Raw genomic sequence first — 21344 nt, 5'->3', positions numbered from 1 at the left:
TAGTTGCAAGCATAAGTTACATAGTGCTTTACAATGCATATACTTATTCCACATACTTTGATTCATTTGGCTCCTGACACCCTTTTGAGATAAATGTTATTGAAATACTTCTGGTCATCGGATGAGGAAAATAAGACTAAAATAACAAATTTAGAGTCCTGTGACCATTACTACTAAGTGGTTGTAGTTACCCCTAAAGCTGCATCTTCTGACTTAAATATCTTTCTTCTGCTACTTAATCACTTCTCTTTCCTCCTCTGCAAAGGGAAATCCTGTTCTGATCACAGCATACTTATTCTGACACATTGACTCAATTTAAGATCACCAGTGGTCTTCATCTGTCCCTTGACAACTGATCTGATAAAACTGAAAACTTCCTTCTGCTTTCTCAAACCACACAAGAGCCACTCATCCATGATGGAGAGTCAGGTTCCTTTCATTCAAGACAGATAAATACACCATAATCATGAGTAAACAGATTTTTTAAAAATGACCATAGGGAGAAACTCTTGATTGTCTCCCTTTCTCAGAGTCTTACAAATCTGCCTATTAAAATCACCACTTGTTCCCTACATATATCAGAGAATATAGCATATAACTACTCTTATCTCTAGCAATTTTATTACATAATATTAATAGAAGGGAAATCTCACATGAAAAACCCAATTTACAAATAACTTGGTAAATTTCTTAGATTTACTACCTGCTAAACAGTCACTGAAAATCTTTTCTGAAAAACAGCATAGAATCTGATCCTGACCCCATGACAAAACTTCAATTAAAATGATGATGGTAAGAGGAAAAAAATTATGGAAAAGCTATGAAGTATATAAGGGAGTAGAAGATTAGAATCCAAAATAAATGTCACAATTCAGATTTGAATTCACAATTGTTTAATTGTATAAGCCTGTGGAAAGATAGATATCTCTGTATACAGATCTTCCTTGACTTATGATGGAGTTTTGTACTGATAAATCCATTGTAAGTTGAAAATATTATAAACCAAAAATGTGTTTAATACACTTAAACTACTAAACATCATATTGTACCCTCGTCTATCTTAAATGTGCTCAAATCACTTATATTAGCCGACAGTTGGGCAAAATCACCTACTCCAAGGCCTTTTTTATAGTAAATTGTTGAGAAGTGCTTGGGTGGCTCAGTTGAGTTAAGTGTGTACCTTTGGCTCAGGTCATGATCCTAGAGTTCAGGGATTAAGCCCTGCTTTGGGTGGCCTGCTCAACTCCTCTCCACCACTTGTGCTCTCTCTGTCCAAAATAAATAAATAAATAAATAAATAATCTTAAAAAAATAATAAAATGTTGAATCTTCATGTAATTTATTAAATACTACACAGAAAGTGAGAACCAGAATGATTGTATGGCTCCAGAATGGTTGTAAGTGTATCTGTTGTTAACCCTGGTGATCACATGGCTGACTGGGAGCTGTAGGTCACTGTTGCAGCCCAGCATCATGAGTATTTATTACCTATTACTAGCCCTGGAGAAAAATCAAAATTCAAAATTCAAAGTATGCTTTCTACTGAATGTGTATCATTTTCTTACCATTGTAAAGTTTAAAAATTCAAAGTCAAACCCTTGTAAGCCAGGGACTGTTTGCCTAGACATACACATAAATATCAAGAGAGAGACTCTACAGAGACAATATATTACATAAAATATTTAGGTATTTTTATATATTACAGAATTTCATACAGAATCTCTGTTTTCAAATGATTTCACTATAAGCCCCAAGATGTATATCATACTACAGCTTACCCTCATAAAATTGTAAACTGAACAGGTGCATAGTTAGCTAATTGTATTTCCCTCCACAGTATCATCAAGCTGCATGATAAACCATGGGGAGCAAAGCCACTAGACAACCATCTTAAGATTAGAAACAGAAGACTGTCACCCAGATAGCAATTTTAAAGCTATAAACAGAACAATTCACCACAAGATAGCAATCAGGAGACTGTAAACCAAATGGTACACATGAGACATGCAAATAGTGAAATACCTGCTCTTGCAAGTAAGTTACCGCAGATTTTTAAAAGAAATACATTTATCTCACAAACCTGTTTCTACCTATTTATACTTCCATGAGAAGTAGCGTGTTGTACGAGCTGATACAATCCAAGTTTTTTGCCTTTTTTTAGGAACAAAGAAAAACAAAGATTCCAAGCTATAAAGACATATTCTGTTACCTGTCCATTGATTTCTATAGAAGGCATATGTGTACCCTAAAATATCCTGAAGATAAAATCTTAATATCTCATGTATTACAGGGATTCGTTGATTCATCTTGCCTTTACTCAGGGCAAAGCTATTGTATTTGTGTGGATTTTCAACTACTACAACATTAAAATAATAATAAACATTGATTGACTATTTCTCTTATGACTGGCACTCTATTAAGAACTCTATTTCATTGTTTCATTTGATGTTCACCACAACCCTATAAGTTGGGTGCTATTATTTTCTTCTTTTCAGAGAAAAGTAAAATTCTAGAAACATTCAAAAGCTTATGCAAGGCACGTAAAAAGTGGCATAGCTGGATCATGTATCTACTCAACATCAAAATACTTTACCCCTAAAACTATATTGTATTTGTTTTATAATACTAATCACAAGGGAGCAGGTATGATTTTTCCTCAAACTCTTAAACTCAGTACAATAAATGTAAGTTTATTTTTTCCATAACAAAATATAATGTCTTTCCCAAATCTCCAGTTTATCTAGAAGGAGCAAATACAAGCTAACCAATTAAGGAGTTTTCAAAATTAATTCATAATACATTCAGCCAATTTAAGGTTTTCTCCTATCACTTTATCTCAGGGGAGATATCTAAATTCTAGGGCCTATAAAGAGTTGCAAGATTCAGTAGCGATGACAGATTAATCCTAAAACATCATGGACTTATCATTTAAAGCTTATTTCTGATACAAGGTCTGACACCTTTCTTCCAAATGGTCCTTTAGGAGATCAATCATACTAGCTTCATCCGTGGCTCATATATGTCAACATGTTACCTCCACGATTATTGCAACAGAGAAAAGGATGTCTGGGGTTAGCAGGGGGTTTCACTACCACAACCCAGAAGTGACATATCACTTCCACTCACAATCTCTTGGTTAAAACTAGTCACCTGGTCCCACCCAAGTTCAAGGTAGCTGTGGGAACATGTGGATATAGATAATGAGTAAACATAAATTCTTCTGACACATGGCTGATGTAGCATTACGTCAATGAAGTGAAATATCTAGTCCTTGACCAATATATGATGATCGTATCTGTTAGGGTATATAACATTGCCCCGATTGTTGGTAATGATCCCTTTTCTTGCTCCTACACCGAAATGTCTACATTCCTATCAGGTGTCCAACTATTTGGTCTAATCCATATTCCACTATCATACACCCTCAATGGGACCATAGTTCTTGGATTCTCCTATAAACCTTTCTAGAGGTTATAGTAAAATGTGCTCGCTTACATCACTTTGAGGATGTAGGATGGAACCGAAAAGGACGCAACTTTTATGTGGCAAGCCAGATGGAGTTAGAGAGGTTGCTCGGGCTTTCTGTAGATTGTTTTGAATAATTCTACAAGCCTAAGGAGGAAGGGGGTTTGGCATCTGGAATCTCTGGCAGCTGTGTGTGTGTGTGTGTGTGTGTGTGTGTGTGTGTGTTGTAACCAAGGAGTGCTAGACTCTAATAAGGGAAGGGATTGGAGTGGAGGCATAACAAACTTCCCACAAAGGAGTGTTGAGAGTTTTATAGCCATGCCCTCAAAACCAAGTCAAGATAGCACTTTCTGAAATATTACACTACAAGCTGTCATGGTTCCTCTTCAGTCAAAGTAACTGAAGTATAGAAGTGTTAAGTCACTTAGCCAAAGTCACACAGGTGGTTCTTTGTTGTACTGGCAATAGGAACGTAATTGCTTAACATTCTACAGAAAATGATCAACTTCACTCTTGTTACATGCTATACTCCCCCTAACTCTCTGTGAATGACAGATAAAGTAATCATCCTGAAAGTAATACACCAATGGTCAGATGGGTTAACTTTACTATTTGTGTGACAAATAAAAATTTCTCTTCCAATGATATTTAATTGTCCAAGCTAATTCAAAGACTGCATAAGTTGAAGAATTATATGATGAAAAATATTGATACCTTTCTTCTAGAATAGAAGGAACATTGCTGAAAAGATTTGAACACTGATCCGGACTGAATTGGAATTCTCATTAAATACAGTAACAGTTTTATCATTGTTTTCAAAGAACAGATAACAAAGCACAAATTGGATGTTCTGCTATTTCCCTGCCTACTCAGATACTCAGCCTGAATTTTAAGGTGAAGAAAAAAGAGAAACTGTTGGAAAACGTTCTGGTAATATCAACCAGAGGAACAAGATAGAGACAATTAATCAAATAAATTGGATCTAAATGAAATAACCTGCTTGAAGATATTTTTTCAAACATGAGTATTTGCTTTTCTTTTTTTCTTAAATTTTATTTTTATGAGAAAGTTTTAAATTTATCTAAGAATAATGACCAAATTCACCATTTTGATGGCTCATTATTATGATCTGATCCATAGTTTTCACATTCCAAATGCCCAGAAAGCAAAACTATATTGTCTAGTCACCCACTCTGATTATCCCATTTCAGGAAACTCTCAGAAATCTAAACGCTCGGGAAAAATTCTATTCACCCAACTGTAGATATGGTCCCAGATAGACGATATAGGAAAAGCTTGTGTGCAAAGGAAAAACATATATAAATGGAAGTTGTTGATTTTCCAGTGGATCTATAGCAATAGCTAAAATGTTATGTTACCGAAGTAGCTTTATACATGAAGCATAGTATATAAAATTTCAAAACATCTCAGAGATTTTAATAAATGACTAATGATTTAAAACTGTTTCCTAGAAGAAAAAGCTGAAGGAACAAAATATAGAGAGCAAGCGACAAATGTCCAAGGAAGGAATCAATAATGCTTCAGGACAAAAAAACAACAGATGAACGACAGAGCATCAGTGATTTGTCTCCTAAATAATCTCCCCAAATCTACTGACACCAAAGAACCAAAAGAACCAAAGCAGCTGCTGGGGTCCTAAGCACTTAGCTTCTTCCTGTTCTCTGTGGTCACTATGACCAGTCTTCTGCCTGGGCCCTTCTCCGGCCTTCTATCTTCTAGTTCACATTAACATTTTGATTCTCAAGTGTCTCAGTAAAGTCCCCAGTCAAAGGTATAGAAGTGTAATATTCTCCTCACATGACAAAAAAGAGAAGGCCCTTGAGATGAGCCTCTTAGATTCAGTTGCTCATTAAGACTGTTAAACAGATGATTTCTAGACAAATATTGAATACATTCTTGGTAGGGAACAAAAATGGCAATGCAAACTATATGGCTAGGGAATTCTGGGTGGAGTGGGGAGGTTATGTCGTGGGGGTCTGACTACAACCCTGAAGCTTTCTAATTCACTACAAGGACTCACGACACTCCCAGCAGGCTATGTTCACAGCCAGAAGCAGAAGTAGCAAAAGGAAAAGAAAAAAAGGTATGCATTGGGAGGAGTCCAGAGAATTTAGGCATAAGCTTCTGAATCCTTTTCTTTGATCATATAAGATACATTTTTCCCCTGTAGCTGGGAACTGTGGAGATGCATGCAAATTGTCTCTGTCCAGGGAAGCCTGCTCAAGTCTCAGGATCCAAGGTGTTTATGGAGAGCTGATCACGTAGGCACACCATGCTATGTAACCAACCATGATAACTGAAGTTCAGAATCCCAACAGTGAAACCAGGAACATCACCAATCTTCATGTTTGCATAAATCAATGCTGACAAGTTCTGACAGGCTGGTATAGCATGGCCCATCCCTCCAGGCTTACGTACAACATCATCAATTAGTAACATAAAAAAGATTCTGAGAGCCACATTTCCAGAAGTTAGTCAAGTGTCAGTAATGGTTCCAGGCCCCCCCGGAAATATGCAAGGATTAAGCAACCCAGACTTGATACGCTAACTCTCTCCCCACATTTGTGTTTGGGAGGAGAATGGGAGTGTGGCCCAATGATTACATTCCCCTGCCTGCTTCCTTACCCAACCCACAGCTTTAGAGAGACATTGGTGAGTATCATTCTTTGATGTTATTAAATATGGCAGGTTTGACATCTAGGAAAATTTTCTCCTGCTACTTGGGGAGAGTAAACTAGAAGGGGCTATAGTAATCTGCTATGTATTTTTTTCCCCAATGAGTAGATAAACCTAAGAGGCCAACTTTGTATTGAAGTCCTTAAGGAAGGAGGACTAGCTAAATTGTTCACTCCAGTTATGGTGGAAATAACCCTAGAAAGTCAGCAGATAGAGCACAGACTCAGTATTTTAACTATTTTGAGCAATTTTTTTTTAAAGTTACTTTAGTATTTGGCTTACAAATAATTCATATTTATTGGATAAAAAGAAAATACAGATACAGAGAATAAAAATTTAAAATAGTCATATGCCATCATATCATATACATATCTTTTAATCCACAGAGTATTTTGCAAATATGAAATTTCTTGCTATATATGTTTTATTAAATTTTTTTCTCCCTCAACATATCATAATCATTTTCCAGGCAGGTCCATAAATACTCTTTCAAAAGTTTGTTTATAACAGGTACCTATTCTTGTATTGCTTGGAAATATATTTTTAACCAAATTCTTTATTGATGACAACTAAATTGCTCTGGCCTTTCATGTCCATCATACATTATTTGCTTAGGACAAATTCTTAGAAGGAGAATTTTGGAGTCAATCACTGTGCACATTTTTTAAGAGACTGTGAAAGAATGGTTTAATATGCCACAATTTACATGTCTGGCTTTAGGGGATCTTTGTGGACAAACTTAAAAACACTTCGATGAGGGAACAGAAGGCAAGCTGAGGACAAAGCAGAAGCTGCCACCCCCAACTCCCCCCTCCATATCACGTGTCATATATATGACATTCCTCAGACTCCTGGCTGCCCTAAAGCAAAGGAAAAGAAAGGAAAAACAAATAGTTAACTTACAGAGATCACAATCTTGCAAGACACAAGACTCCCTCAGTTTATTGTTTTAGCAATCTACAGGAGCAAAGCATTTCTATCAATGGGCTAGTTTCCAGGGGGAAATGTAGATAATTATAACCTGCAGCCCATTGACAGATACTTGAAGCGGTCAGGGCAGAGTGTAACGTTCTGCCAGGAAGCTCCCACGGATCTTACGGTTAATGCCTTGCCTTGCCAGAGGGAAAAACAGTGTTAGCTTGACTATGGCAAGGCCTCTGGTATCCTGAGTCTTCTATAACATAAGAAATCCTTTTGAAAACCCCCTTTTTCCTTACCTTTCCCAACCCCATAGTCTATAACCAGCCACCCTTCACAGCCTCATGCTGCAGCTCCTTCTGCCCACGGGTCCTGTCCCTGGGCTTTAATAAAACCACCACTTTGCACCAAAGATGTCCCAAGAACTCTTTCTTGGTTGGCAGCTCCTTGCCTCACCCTACTTAACCACCCACCCCCCCCCATATACCCACACCCTGTCAATGTAAAACAAAATAAAAACTCACAGAAGGCGAATTTTGCCAGCTCATTTCTGGAGCTTGTTGCATTGCTAAGAATGCTGACTGAGAGCTCCCCTCTCACAGAGACAATTTTTTTGTTTTGTTTTTTAAATGATTTTATTTATTTGACAGAGAGAGATCATAAGTAGAGAGAGAGAGACGAAGGAGCAGGCTCCCTGGCAAGCAGAGAGCCCACAGTGGGACTCGATCCCAGGACCCTGGGATCATGACCTGAGCTGAAGGCAAATGCTTAACCCACTGAGCCACCCAGGTAGCCCCCAACCTTTTGATGTAAGATGGGACCTACCTTCTCTATTGCAGGGGACTTCCTTAATCTTCACCGGCAACCTTTTACCTTAGAGATCTGGATTTTGACGGGTTTTTGGTTTTGTTTGTTCTGTTGTTATTCTTTTTCGGTATGAGAGACATGAGCAAGGGATGGGTTAAAAAGGGCAAGAGAAAATTGATCTGAGATCTGAGATCAAGATGCTTTTCTTTATAAAGTCGTCTTTAACACAAGACCGATTGAGCAGGGACACGGATTTTGAAGCCATAGAAATGTCTTTTCCTCATTTGAATTCCTTTTTCCTCAACCACAAATAGTAGCTCCTGGAGTTGCATTAGCTTTGTGTTAGGGCCCTGTGATTCTCCCTGGGGGTTTATGACACATATTCCTTCAGCATTCTCTTGCTACTTAGCAAATATGCCAGTGGGCATTGATGATACTTTGTGCTGGGGTGCATTCTTTTATTTTCAATTTTTACCCCAATCCTCCACTCCTCCCCCCCAGCCACCCACCACAACTGAAGACACTATTACCCCTGCAGCAAATCAGAAAAGATAACAGATTTTACTTAATTTTCTATTTAAAAAAAAAATAGGGATTTTAGAGCTGCACTTTGAAGAACAGGCTCTGGGATGCCTGGGTGGCTCAGTGGATTAAGTCTCTGCCTTCAGCTCAGGTCATGATCTCAGGTTATGCAAATATCTTTACTTTCCTTCTAATAGTCTTAATTGCCTAGAGCTCTTTGAGGAATAACATCGCTCATTCCCTACAGAAAGTCAAGTCCCCCCCCATGAACAATTATAATGTATATTCAATATACCAATGAGACCATGCTATCCATCTGGAAGGAGTTGGAATTGAACTCGGCACCCTTTTAAACTGCTGCCAAGACTCCTTCCATTCCATTCCATACTCTTCCGATAGTAGTCCCTGCTACTATTTTTATATTATATCATTTCTCACATTGATAATTGTGCTTTGCACGCAGTAAGAGAAGCATCAGTTGAAGAATTTGCGATGAAAAACATTCAAACGATCTAAATAGGTGGGCATTTGCATTAATGCCACTACCAATGGGATTCTGAAACAAAACCCCGGGGAAAGCAATACCTCGGATAATAGAAAAACTACTCAAACTCTACCAGGGCCCTTTTCTAAGAGGGCAAGAGAAAAGTCTGCATTTTATGATAATTTTAAAAGAAATTTAAACTTTATTTTTCCTATTTATTAAGCAAGTGCTATTCATCTTTAGCATATCAATGAGGAATAATAATTTTCTGACATTGAAGAATAAATGCTTGACAAAAATCCATGACCCTACAATAGAGGTATTAGAGAAGCACCTCTAATTAATTACTTGATGATCAAAATATGGTGTTAACAAGATAGAAACATCGCGATAGCGCCTATGCCCAATATAGCTCCTTAATTCTTGGCCAAATTAGAGAAAAGGGGAAGCTACATCCTATAACTGCAAAGTTGTTTGCCACACGAAGGGGGTGAGTGCTTTGTGTTTTATCTAAGTGTATTAGATCATAGTGAATTTCCATTTGTTTTTCTCCTGGGGCACTAGCTGTACAGATAAAAATTTTTCCAGGCAAAATCCTCTTCATTTTCAATATTATGAGTTTTGGTACGTTAAATGCCCTAAGTCTAAATGCTTGAACACCTCAAATCTAACTTTCCCGATAAATGTGTAATCTGGACGCAGGTGAGCATTTTATATTTAGTGAGAAAAAGTAAAGGTCATTTAGCTCTTCAAGGCACATTTTTAAATATTCCAATTTCCCTAGGTGCCAACTATTTGTTTCTTGAATGCCCTCGATATTTTATATTCACCAGCCTGGAAAGGTCATTTCCTAGAAATGTAATTCTCTTAACTGGAAATGTCCATGTTTCTCATTGTTTATTTGGAATATAAAATATGTTAACTTGCATGTAACATGCCAGAAATAGATGTGTGTGCTAATTTACACAAAGTGTACAGCCCCAAGTTGTGTGTGGGATGAAAATCATGCTGATTGTTCCATATCTTTACCATTCTCTCCTCTTGAACACTGGTTTTCCAACTTTGTTTTTCTCTGCATTAAATATTGAAATGTTAAGTTGATACACAAGACAAAAGCTCTATTAATTCCACATACTCATATTTGATGCACATAATACAAATGCACCAAAACACAAAACAAAACAAAAAATGCATCAGCATAAAATTTAACTTCTCAAAGCAGTTACACTAAGTTTTTAAAAAATATACTTAAAAAATGGGATGAGATGAGGAAAAACATGCCTTCGTGTAGCTATTAAAACTTATATTTACAAAACAGTTGAGAAAAATATTCTTTTGGAGGGAAAAAGGAGGAACAGGGAGTGTGGATAATCCTGAAAAGTGTGATGTGAGTCGCATGTGGCTTCTTCGAAGCCCTCCTGCTTCTTCAGAAGCTGGTTTCTCCTTGGGTTTTGTGACTATTTTCTTGCACATCTACCTGATTAAGTTTCTTGGTTAGCCACTGCTGCCTCTTTTCTTTTTGCCTCCTCTTTCTCTTTAGTTTGCACATTTTTGTCTGAAAATTTGCCTTTTTCTGTTGCCTTTTTGGTCTGTCTCTTCTTGGCTTCTCCTTTTATTGTCCCTTTATCTGACTTGACCTTCCTCCCAGGCCCGCTGGCAGGGGCTGTGAAAGGGGGGAGTATGGCTATAGCCTCTGAGAGTCCAGGCTACCCCAGGGCACTGCCTCTGCCCTTGTTTCTTTTAGTAATACCACTCTTCGCTTCACCTGTCCAGATAGCAATCTTTGTAATTAAGCAGTTATTAATATTGAATCTCTTCCGTTTGAGGGAGAAATAGAACACTGCAGTCCACACTAGGATCTACAGCTTTGGAGTATGATTCATCTCAAGATGGTTGAAGCCTATTGAATTTTTTTTTTTTCTCTACCAAATAATGATATGATTTGGGTGGGTATCTTTTTCTAAGAAAATTCTTAAATGTGACTTTTTAAATTCATTTCTGATCTACGTGTCTGCCTGAAGACCTGTACAGAGTTTATATTCTAATAAATTCTATCAAGTTTCTCTTATCCATCTCTCCTTTCCATTCCTGTTTCTGTTATTCTCAGTAACTCTGGCCTGAAGAGTTGATCCAGAGTGTCTGCAAATTTGTTTCCTTGACTTTGACGTAGAAAAGCAATAAGACGTCCTGGTTCTAATCCCTGCTTAATCTCTGTGTGGTATTTTCAACTCATTTAACCCTACTGGGGCTCAGTCTCTTCATGAAGGTAGCAGAATGTGCCACACAAAAATATCACTTTGGGAGTGTAAGACTTGCCATTCCGAAATATGGCACCTTGGTATATTGAGTATTTTAAGCAGTAGGCACTTGAAAAACAACTAACGGAGAGAGACACTGAACTCCTCTTATCTGCCTAGAGACAGACCCTCCAAAAAGAAATCAATTGTCATAAACCACTTCACCAGGAGTTTTATCAACTAAGGAAGACTGAGTCTTACCATGGGATTAGACGTCCACACCATACCCAGATAAACTGTCACAAACTATCATACCTCCAATCTATTCTTCTAAGGCCTTGTTCATCTTTCCTGAAAACCAGTCACTTTCCTCTAGGAAGCCTACCCCTTCTACATGAAGATGGTATGCAAGCCTGAAATCTAAGTCATATTTGAGAGTTATTCATTTTCCCCTCATTATTTCCCAAGTACGTCTGAGGTATACAGGCTAATAAATTTTTTATTTTTCTCTTGTTAGTCTTTTATTGCAGAGGTCTCAGCTGAGAACTTAGAACTGTAGAGGGAAAATCATCTTTGCTCCCCTACACTCATTTATAAAACCTTAGATGTTTATTAAATCACTACTTCTCAACCTATTTTCCCCACTAGTCCCAACTGAGCTGTCAGTGTGGACAAGACTGTCATTTCTCAAGCATTAATGTGTGTGAGCATGGCCTAGTGATCTGTTACAATACAAAAGCATCCTGCCACTGCTTTGGCTCACAGACTGCCCTTCAGCTTTAGACTGTCTACTTGCTCATTGTCAAACATACACTCAGGGCTTCATTCCAGAAGACCTTCTCTTACTCTCTATCAAGCTGCTCCTTCACCTTTAATTCCCAGTTCAATGCCATCATCTTCAGTAGGTCTTTGCTAGTCACTCTCTTGATTATCCAAACAGCACACCAAATTACCTTATACTGAATTCTTATGAAGCCGTAGGGTTACTAACATGGCAATTTCCAGCCTTCACTTTGTTTTTGTTGTTGTTGTTGTTGTTGTTTGTTTTTGTTTTTGGTAAGCTTGTCTTATTTTTCTGTTTGATTTTAAACTCCATGGAGGTTGTTAACCATCCAACCCACTGTTAGTCACTCTCCCTCTTTATGTCTGGAACCGCAGTTCTCAGACTTCAGGAGCACCAGAATCAATTGGAGGGTAAATGGAACACAATCTGAGGGGCTTTACTCTCAATGGTTCTCATTGGTCAAATGGGGTCAAGAAATTTACATTTCTGCAATCTAACAGTGCTGAACATACTGGTGGGTTAGGCAATTATACTTTCTGAGACCCCCTGTGTAGTAAAACTTCTGGCTTTGGAGTCAGAAATGTTTGGACATGAATCCCCATTTTTTTAATGTTACCCTGGGATGTGCCTAAATACTTCTCCTTTCCATTCTTATTTCTTCACCAATAAAATAAAGGTTTTCATATCTCCTAGGAACTGGGAGTGCAAGAAATTAAAGTATACATGAAGATCCTTTTTGTTATCCATTAGTGTTTTTCCTTTATGCAAAATCAAACTTCAGTTGTTTTTGTGATCATCCCTAGATAAGACTAGGTCTCTTGCAGTGGGCTCCATGGTTCCTAGGATTTCCCTCATTATACCATTTTTTACATACTTTCTGGTAATTGCTACCTTAATTACCTATCTCTTTATCTTTTTGATAAACTGTAAGATATCTAAGAGCAAGGACTGCTAGGAACCTACAGTATTTGTTTGAAATCTTGATTGAGTGCACACTGTAGAGAAGGAGCGCAATAAATAGTGATTGAATAAAAAGGGAAAGAGAAAGGGTGCCTGGTGGCTCAGTGGGTTAAGCACCTGACTCTTGATATCAGCTCAGGTCATGATCTCAGGGTTGTGAGATGTACCCCCATGTCAAGCTCTGTGGTAGACGTGAAGCCTGCTTGGCATTCTCTTTCTCTCTCTCTGCCTTTCCATACCCCCACATCCCTCCCTCTCTTAAAAAATAAATTAATAAATAAAGGGAGGGAGAGAATATTGCCTCCAATGAAATGGGAATAACAGTACTTACCATACAGCATTATTTTCAAGAAAAATAAAATCTATCATACTTAAGGCATGCATCTAATGAATATTAGTTTCTTTCCACGGTAATAATGTATGAATATGATGTTCATCCTTCTGAGACTTTCCAGAAGAGCTATATTTTACTCTTTTAAACAAAATAAATTTATTTATATGTGTAATATAATTGTATATAATATATGTGATAATGTAATATAGTTTGTATTATTATTATGTCATAAATAAGTAAGTTCATGCATCATAATCTTGAATTTAAATATTAGTAAAGACAGGACATAGCGTAGTGAGTGGTTAAAACAGTTATCTCTGGAGCCACATTACTCTGGTTTAATCTCGGCCTAGTGACTGACATAGGAAAGTCACTTAATTTCTCTTAACTTCAGTTTGCTCCTTTCTTAAAAGACAGTCACCTACAATGCCTACCTTGTTAGTATGTTATGGTGATCAGATAAATGATGCAGTTAAAGTTCTTCAAATAGTGCCTAGTACATACTATAAACCCAAGAAACACTGGTCCCCTGTAATAATGGTCATAGCTGGTATTAAATAAGTAAGTATTTGCTGTCTGAATTAAGGAACACAAAATGTATATTCCCTTGATCAGAAACTTGGTTAAATGGTCATGGTGAGTATGAAAGGGGGAAATCCATGTTTATTAAGAACTACCATGTGTCAGTTATCATGGCAGATTGTATTTCTCAAATTAGCCCCAACAGTATTTCCCATCCTATGTACTCTTCTGACAATGTGACTTTGGCATTCCTTCCACTGAGTGGTGGGGCCTTATATCCATGCCCTTGCATCTAAATGGGTTTGTTACCAGAGCAGAATAAAGCTATGTGACTTCCTAGTCTAGGAATGAAATGATGACACTGTTTCCATATGGTTCTCTTGGGACATTCATCTTTGGAGCCCTGAATAGTCATGTAAGAAATCTGAGACCCCTCTGCTCTGAGAAAACCTGGGCCATAGGGAGGGGCTACAGGAGTCTTCTGCTGAACAGTCCCAGCTAAAGTCCCCGCCTAAAGTCAGATCAACTGTCAGGCATAAGATATTGACATATGTGACTCACATGAAGATACTTCCTGATCATTCCTGCCTCCAGCTGACAGGTTACCCCATCTTTGATTCCTCCCAGCTAAGGCTCCAGACAATGGAGCAGATACAAGCTATCCTGGCTGCACCCTTCCAAATCTCTCTGACTCACAGTTACTTTAAGTCAGTAAATTTTGGGATTGTTTATTACACAATTATAGAAAACCCTAATAGTTAATATAAATTTAATTAGCTTATTAAATGTCCCCCACCATATTATGAGGCTATGATTACTATACCCAATTCACTGGTCACGATACTGTCAGCAGTAAAACACATTTTTACAAAGGCACCAACATGTGAGTGGTAAAGCTAGGATTTTAACCCAGATCTTTTTAATTTCAAGGTGCATAGACTTTTTATTATTGGGGGAGAGGGAGATTTCTTATGTCCTCCAGAGATTATTTTATTTTATTATCTACTTATTTTAGAGGAAGGGGAGGGCAGTGGGAGAGAGAAAAAATATCTTAAGCAGGCTCCATACTGAAGACAGTTGGAGCCTGAACAGAGTCCTGACACGGGGCTGGGTATCATGACCCTGAGATCATGACTTGAGCTAAAATCAAGACTCCAGCGCTTAACGGCCTGAGCCAGTCAGTCACCCCAGCACATCATTTTAAAAAGTAAAAATCTTTATAAAGATCTGCTCATTATGTTAGGCTATGCCTGATTTCTTTTAGGTTCAGAAGATGGTAATTTTCACAATCAACCAGAACTATCAATGACAACTGCCTTTCTCAATTCAAGGATTAAATTATCAAGTTTAAAGTTGTCACATGATTTTCTGGGTATGTCCATCAGTGCCTGAATTAGAGAGGGGAGACCTAAGCATTTACCTATGGTGAGCTGAAGTGATTGCATTTTAAATCATGTAGATTTAAAAAAAAAAAAAGGCTCAACTGATTTTTAGACCTTATGCTGGGAAATATGTGTGGTATGTACAGTGAGCATTTGCGGTATCTGGTGTGTATGTGAAAGAGAGAGAAGAAATGAATGTTCACTCATGATTAATAACACCATGCAGGCAGACAAAGGAATCCATGCCATTTAAGGTCTGACAGTGGTTTCAAAGAAGGGAGGAGGCTACAAGGTACTCTGTTTATGGGCTCAGTACAGGCTACTGCCTATAGAATAAAGCCTAAACCCCTCAGTATGGGCAAAGCCTGCACCATCATCTCTAGCTCCATGATTCCATGGCCTCCTCTACATCCTATTCAATACTTGAAACAAGTATTCTTTCCTCTGAAATTACTTCTTTACATTTCTATCTCTTTGTACTGTGATATACTTAAAACCAAGGACTATTCATTCTGTTCATCTTCAATTCTCAACATATAACTCAATGCCTAATAAAGAGGTCACAAAGAAATGGTATTAAATTAATAAGTCAGTTGAGAATCCATGTCATTAATGACAAATAGTAAGAATAAATTTCCCTTCCCTTCCTGTCTGTCCCCCATAGGTAAAGAAATGCTCCTTTGGAAGGAAAGTATGAAAAGATTATAAATTACTCGACATGGAGGACAAAGTCATATTTTAGAATGGCTGTAGGTCTCTACTAGATAGAGGAAGAGAGTTAATTTGAGATTCCTTCTGGAATGGTCTTCCTCTACTTTGGGTAAAGGGAGTACACAACAGGATTGCATTTTTTTATTTTGTTTTATTATTTTTTATGGGAAGACTGCTGTGTTTTGCAAAACCAGTAGGGTCAGAGCAGATTTCAGAAAAGAGGAAGCAAAAATCGGGTTGCTTAAGGCTGCCTTTATTAATATGATAGTAGTTAATAATAATCTACTGATAATATGCACATGTATATCACACACTGAGATAAGTGGTTTATATGAATTATCAGAGTTGATGCTCCCAAAATCTGATAAAATAGGTCACATTGTTATATCTTCTTTATATATGAGATTATACCTACATTACAGAGGTATCATGAGCAGTCGAGACTCAATCGGTCAATGCTGAGATATGAGGTAGACCTTGTGTGGAGATAGTTGTCTATAAAAGCTTCTGACTTTAAGACCTGCAAATCCATAAACCCTTACCCACATTTCCAAAGTCTCCCAAATTCCCTAAACCTCCAAAACTTGGAAAATCAGACACATTTTCTAAGTTTATGGAAAACTGATTGATGAGGAAACTAGGGCCGAACTGATGCCAGATTATTATTAAAATCGCTTTTTATCTTACACGTAAAAAGCCATACATCTTGCTACAGACATATGAAGTGTTTGATTGGAGAGTCATTTTTCTTCTGATCCTGCTGCATAATATACAGTGTATTTACCCACTATAACCTACCTAAATTCCAAATGAAGTATGATATCGAGAATACATCTGGCACCAAGGGTTTCAGATCAGGAACTGTGGATGTTATTTTTTTTACCTTTTGTCTACCTCTTTTTCTGTGTGGATGGTACCTATTGGATGCAACCAAATCTTGCTTTCCTTATTGCGCAGCTCCTCTCCAGTCTCCTTGTTTCTACACACTATTTCTTCACGATACTTCCCTTTATTCTTCTGCAAATATTTCTCCTTCAAGATTCATGCATTCTAACCAAGACACCCTCCATCTATCTTGTCAAATGCTGGATTACTTTCCACTGAAGATTCTAGGATCAGCTCACAGTTTTTCTCTCTGTTTCTATGTCCTTTCTCACAGTAGCTTAATTTACGTTTGTGCAGTATTCCTTATAACAACTCAGCCTTAGTATTTTCATCTCAGCTCTTCATCCTCAGTCTCTGCCTTTTATAAACCACATCCCCAAACTTGGCATCATCTGGAACTGTTTCTGCATCTAAAAAATTATGCTTCAAGATTTCTCATCAAAGCCCCAACACTCCAGCTCTCCCTTTCCATTTTGCCCAATAAATTTGTTCTCCGATATCAGACAGCACCACGAGAACTCAATACTCTTATTTTCTCCCAATAGATCAATGCAGTGCCTTCTCATTTCCTTCCTTGTCTATTCCAAAGTCTGTCATTCTAACCTCTTTCTTGACTATATTCTCTGCATCCTTGTTGCTACTCTCCCTTTTTCAAATTTCCAGAACTTTCTGAACTTACTGTGATCTCACTACCACCAAACTCTTTCTGTTTGTTGTGCTGAATCACTTCCTGTTTCCCCAAGGTGCTTTGCTTTCTTTTGTCTCTTTGATAATCTGTGTACTGTCTCTGCTTAGGAAGCCTCTCTCCTCTTCCTTATTGTGTCTGTCAGGGTGTAGTTAGGTGTTACTGTCTCTAGGAAGCCTCTTCTAACCTCTCCCTGGCTTCCACCTATAGCTTCAGAAAATACCAGCTTTATGTTGTATATTCTCCCCTGGTTACTTTCTTGCCTGACTCTCTAGGGTACTTTGGGAATGGACTCTGTCTTTTGTTTTTGAATCCTTAAATTTAATACTTAATAATGCAGTGTACATAAACGGGAAGAATGATTATCAGAAAAGTTTCTGTAAAAGTAATAAAAACTGTCAATTTGTGTGAAATTTATGTTTTATCTCTCAACAAAATGAATCTGGCTAAGTATAGTTTGAATGCAAATCATGTGGTTTTTGTTCAATTCTACCTACCCACGTCTCAACTAATTCTCAACAAGTGTTTAAAAAAAAAAAAAAAAAAAGGAATGAACTGCTTTAGGTAACCAATGTAATCATGAGTAAGTCAGTCTTTTATAGAATTGGAATATAGCAATTATGCTAGGCAGGGCTTCAGAGCCACATCACCCCATAACTCACTTTCTGTTCTAATACCGTGATCCTGCACCCCTGCCAGAGTTGGCTCAGCCAGCAACCAGAGTCCGCACCGGACAGAGAAGGCGGCCATCCGGAAGCTGGCCACCGGAAGTGATGTCACCTGACATGGCTGCTCAGATTAACGGGCCTGCTCTACCTCACACAGTGATAATTCTCTCCTGGGAGTTTGGGGAACTATTCAGAGACTTAGAAAGTCAGAGCAGAGGGGTAACTACACCAAATCCTCAAAATCTCAAAACCACTCGTTTGTGGGATCCCACCTCAGAGTACTAGATTCTCAAGGGTCCCGGCCTTGGCCTTGTTGCTGCAAACTGCACACTCAAGAAGCCTGGCTGTGCAGCTGTGTGGCCTGCTTCCTCACTGGCATTTTTTTTACCCTCTATGTTTCCTCCTATTGTTTCATTTCTATTCCTTTGGTGCCCGCAATTCTTGGCCACCCAGCTTCGAAGACTGCAGAGATAGACCAAACAGAGCAGTGGGCAGCAAAGCAAAAAGTTTATTGAGCAACAGTACACAGCTCCCGAAGTGGGAGGGGACGGAGAGGATTGGCACTGGGGAGTTTCTAAGTCTAAGAGTTTTTATGCGCTTGTTGATGGGCTGTTTTGATCTGATTAACCCTCCTGGAAAAGGGTGTGGGGCTTTTTCCAGGGTTAGAATTCTTTTAAGGGTGGTTTCTTCTTAGCGCAGGGGCCCCTTGTCCGTGCTGACCTTTCTTCTGACAATAATTCCTTCATTACTATCCATTGAGATAACCAACCCCAGCGTTCTTCCTCACACTCTAAAAATATCTAACAAAGAGTTGAATACAAAATCCATGAAGGTACTAGGCTTTATTTCTCTCATTTATAGCCCAGCTCCAGTGCCTAGATCGGTGCCAACTACTAGAAATCTGGTTTCGGGACCTTATAGTTTTCCAAATAAATAGATAACTAACACATTAATGTGGCCAATTTTCTATAATTTAAGAAACTGCATCCCATTAGGTTGAGCTTTCATGTCTAACTGCCTATGTTCAAATAGGAAATCCTCCTCTTACTAGACAGGAGACCTGACTCCTTGCCTCTGGGGTTTAGCTCAGTTTAGTTTAACATATAGAAACAGAACACTAATGTTATTTATCTCATAGAATTGTTTTTCAAATGTGATGAGAAAATCCAGACAGTGCTGCGCCTGGCATATAATAAAAACTCAGTAAATATTGATTATTATAATAATATTAGCATTCACTGCTAGTTTTTCTTCAGGTGTAATTACCCCAGATAAGGTCATATTTACAGCGATAATACAAGCTCATAAGGTAAAAGGAAGAATAAAGGCTAGAAGACAGAAATCCTGGGTTCAAATCCTTTTCTCATGCACTTTGTGGCCAGGAGATATGTTTTTGGTTCAGTTGTTCATACTTCTGGAGAGGGATGTCAGAATTACTCTCAAAGTGTTGAAGGATAGTTGGAAGAAAGGCAGGCAGAGAAGGGGCTCTACCTTAAGAGGAAACCATCCTTAAAAGAATTTTACACCCCCTTGGCAGAAGCGCGCCACCCTTTCCCATGTGATAGATGACTAAAACCTGACTGGGTGACAGGCACCTAGAGAATTAATCAGATCAAAACAGCCCACTGACCAGCCCATAAAAACCCCTAGACTTAAAACTCCAGTGGCAACCCTGTAGGGTCCCCTCCCTCTTAAGAAGCTTTGTACTAACACTGCTATCACTTAATAAACCTTGCTTTGCTGCCCACAGTTCTGTCTGGACTACTTCTTCATTTTTTGAAGGGGTGTGACCAATAACCCGGCAGTAAAGGAAAAGAAATCTTGTCACAAAAGATCACTTTGAGCTTTAAAATGTCATAATTTTACATGAAAAGAGATGATTCCATATTGTTAATTATTAGTAACTATAATTAAAATATTGTTGGGGAAATGATTCATTCATGCATGGTTTTGAGATTTGCTTTATTTGGGAACGTTAGGCCCACAGACTAACAACTATTTATATTATGAGTTAATTCAATTACCATGTAATAATTAAATTATTCCCATGTCCCATGCTATGTTCATGGAGGATGTTCAATAAATATTAACTGACTGACTGGTGTGATGTCTTAAATAGATGTGATTGACCGATTAATAATAATTAAATCCTAAATCTGCTGAAGCAGTCAGATTGAGTGTTCCTTGGTTTTGGCAGGAAAGAAGAGGTGTATTTGCCAATTCAATTGACTTTCTTTTTATTATTTAATTTGGTTTTTAAGACACCTCATAATTCACGAGGCAAGAATGAGCACATTTTGTAAAATGAACCTAATTTTCACAGTAAGTACTGATTATGTTGGTGAAGAAGAAAACTGAGACCAATTGGAGGTGACCCTTCTTGGAAGAATGGACTGATTTCGAGGGCCCCTGGGAAGCCCCCTTTGGTTGTTATGAATAGCCCATACCTTATTGATTTATTGGTCTAGTTCACATAGCTCTGCAACTTTTGCATAAACTTGAGGAAAGCTGGAGAGCCAGGCAACCTGTTTCTTACCTGAGTTCTTTCCAGTTCTCAATGTGATGCCAGGATCAAAGTGTCTGCTTTTCATTTTCCCCACCCCCAGATCCCTGGCCTCTTGCTGTTCTCCAGTAATCCCTTAGAACTAATCTAATGACTACCTCAGAGGTAGTAGCCCTACCTCAGAGGCAGTAGCTCTTCTGATAATTCTGAAGATAATTTCACATAATCCTTCCAGTGAGTTTAAGTTTTGAAAAACAAAACCAGGAAGTAAAATTGAAGGCTACACCTACTTTTTACACTATTACAACCCTCCCCTGGGGCAAGTGCGTGCCCAGCGCAGCATCTGACTAAGTGGGAGAAGGAAAGTACTGGAAGACAAAGAATTATCTCAAATGATTTTACCACGCAAGGTACGTATCCACTGAGTCAGCTTCACAGAAACCCGTGGTAACATTTATTCAAGGTTCTCCTTAAAATTGTCTTTTCTGGCTTTATCTTTTCAGGATCATTTTGGCTAATAAATTTTCAAATGCCTGGGGCCAGATGTTTTTACTTGAATACCAGGATTAGGTCTTTACCAAACATTTCTATACTGTATCTCTATTGGTCACTGTGATCACCCTGTACTACCTGGAATGCAAACATTATTAACAGACCACTAATACTATTTGTAGTAAGATGAAAGTAACCAAGAGATGTTAAATGACTGAACAATCTCAAAGTTATTAAGGCACAGAAACAGGAAATTCTGAGTTCAACCCCCTCCCCTGCTTCTGTTGC

The sequence above is a fragment of the Mustela erminea genome, chromosome 8 (genome assembly GCF_009829155.1).
Source record: "Mustela erminea isolate mMusErm1 chromosome 8, mMusErm1.Pri, whole genome shotgun sequence".
NCBI lineage: Eukaryota > Metazoa > Chordata > Mammalia > Carnivora > Mustelidae > Mustela > Mustela erminea.
Note: the sequence above shows the minus strand (reverse complement) of the source record.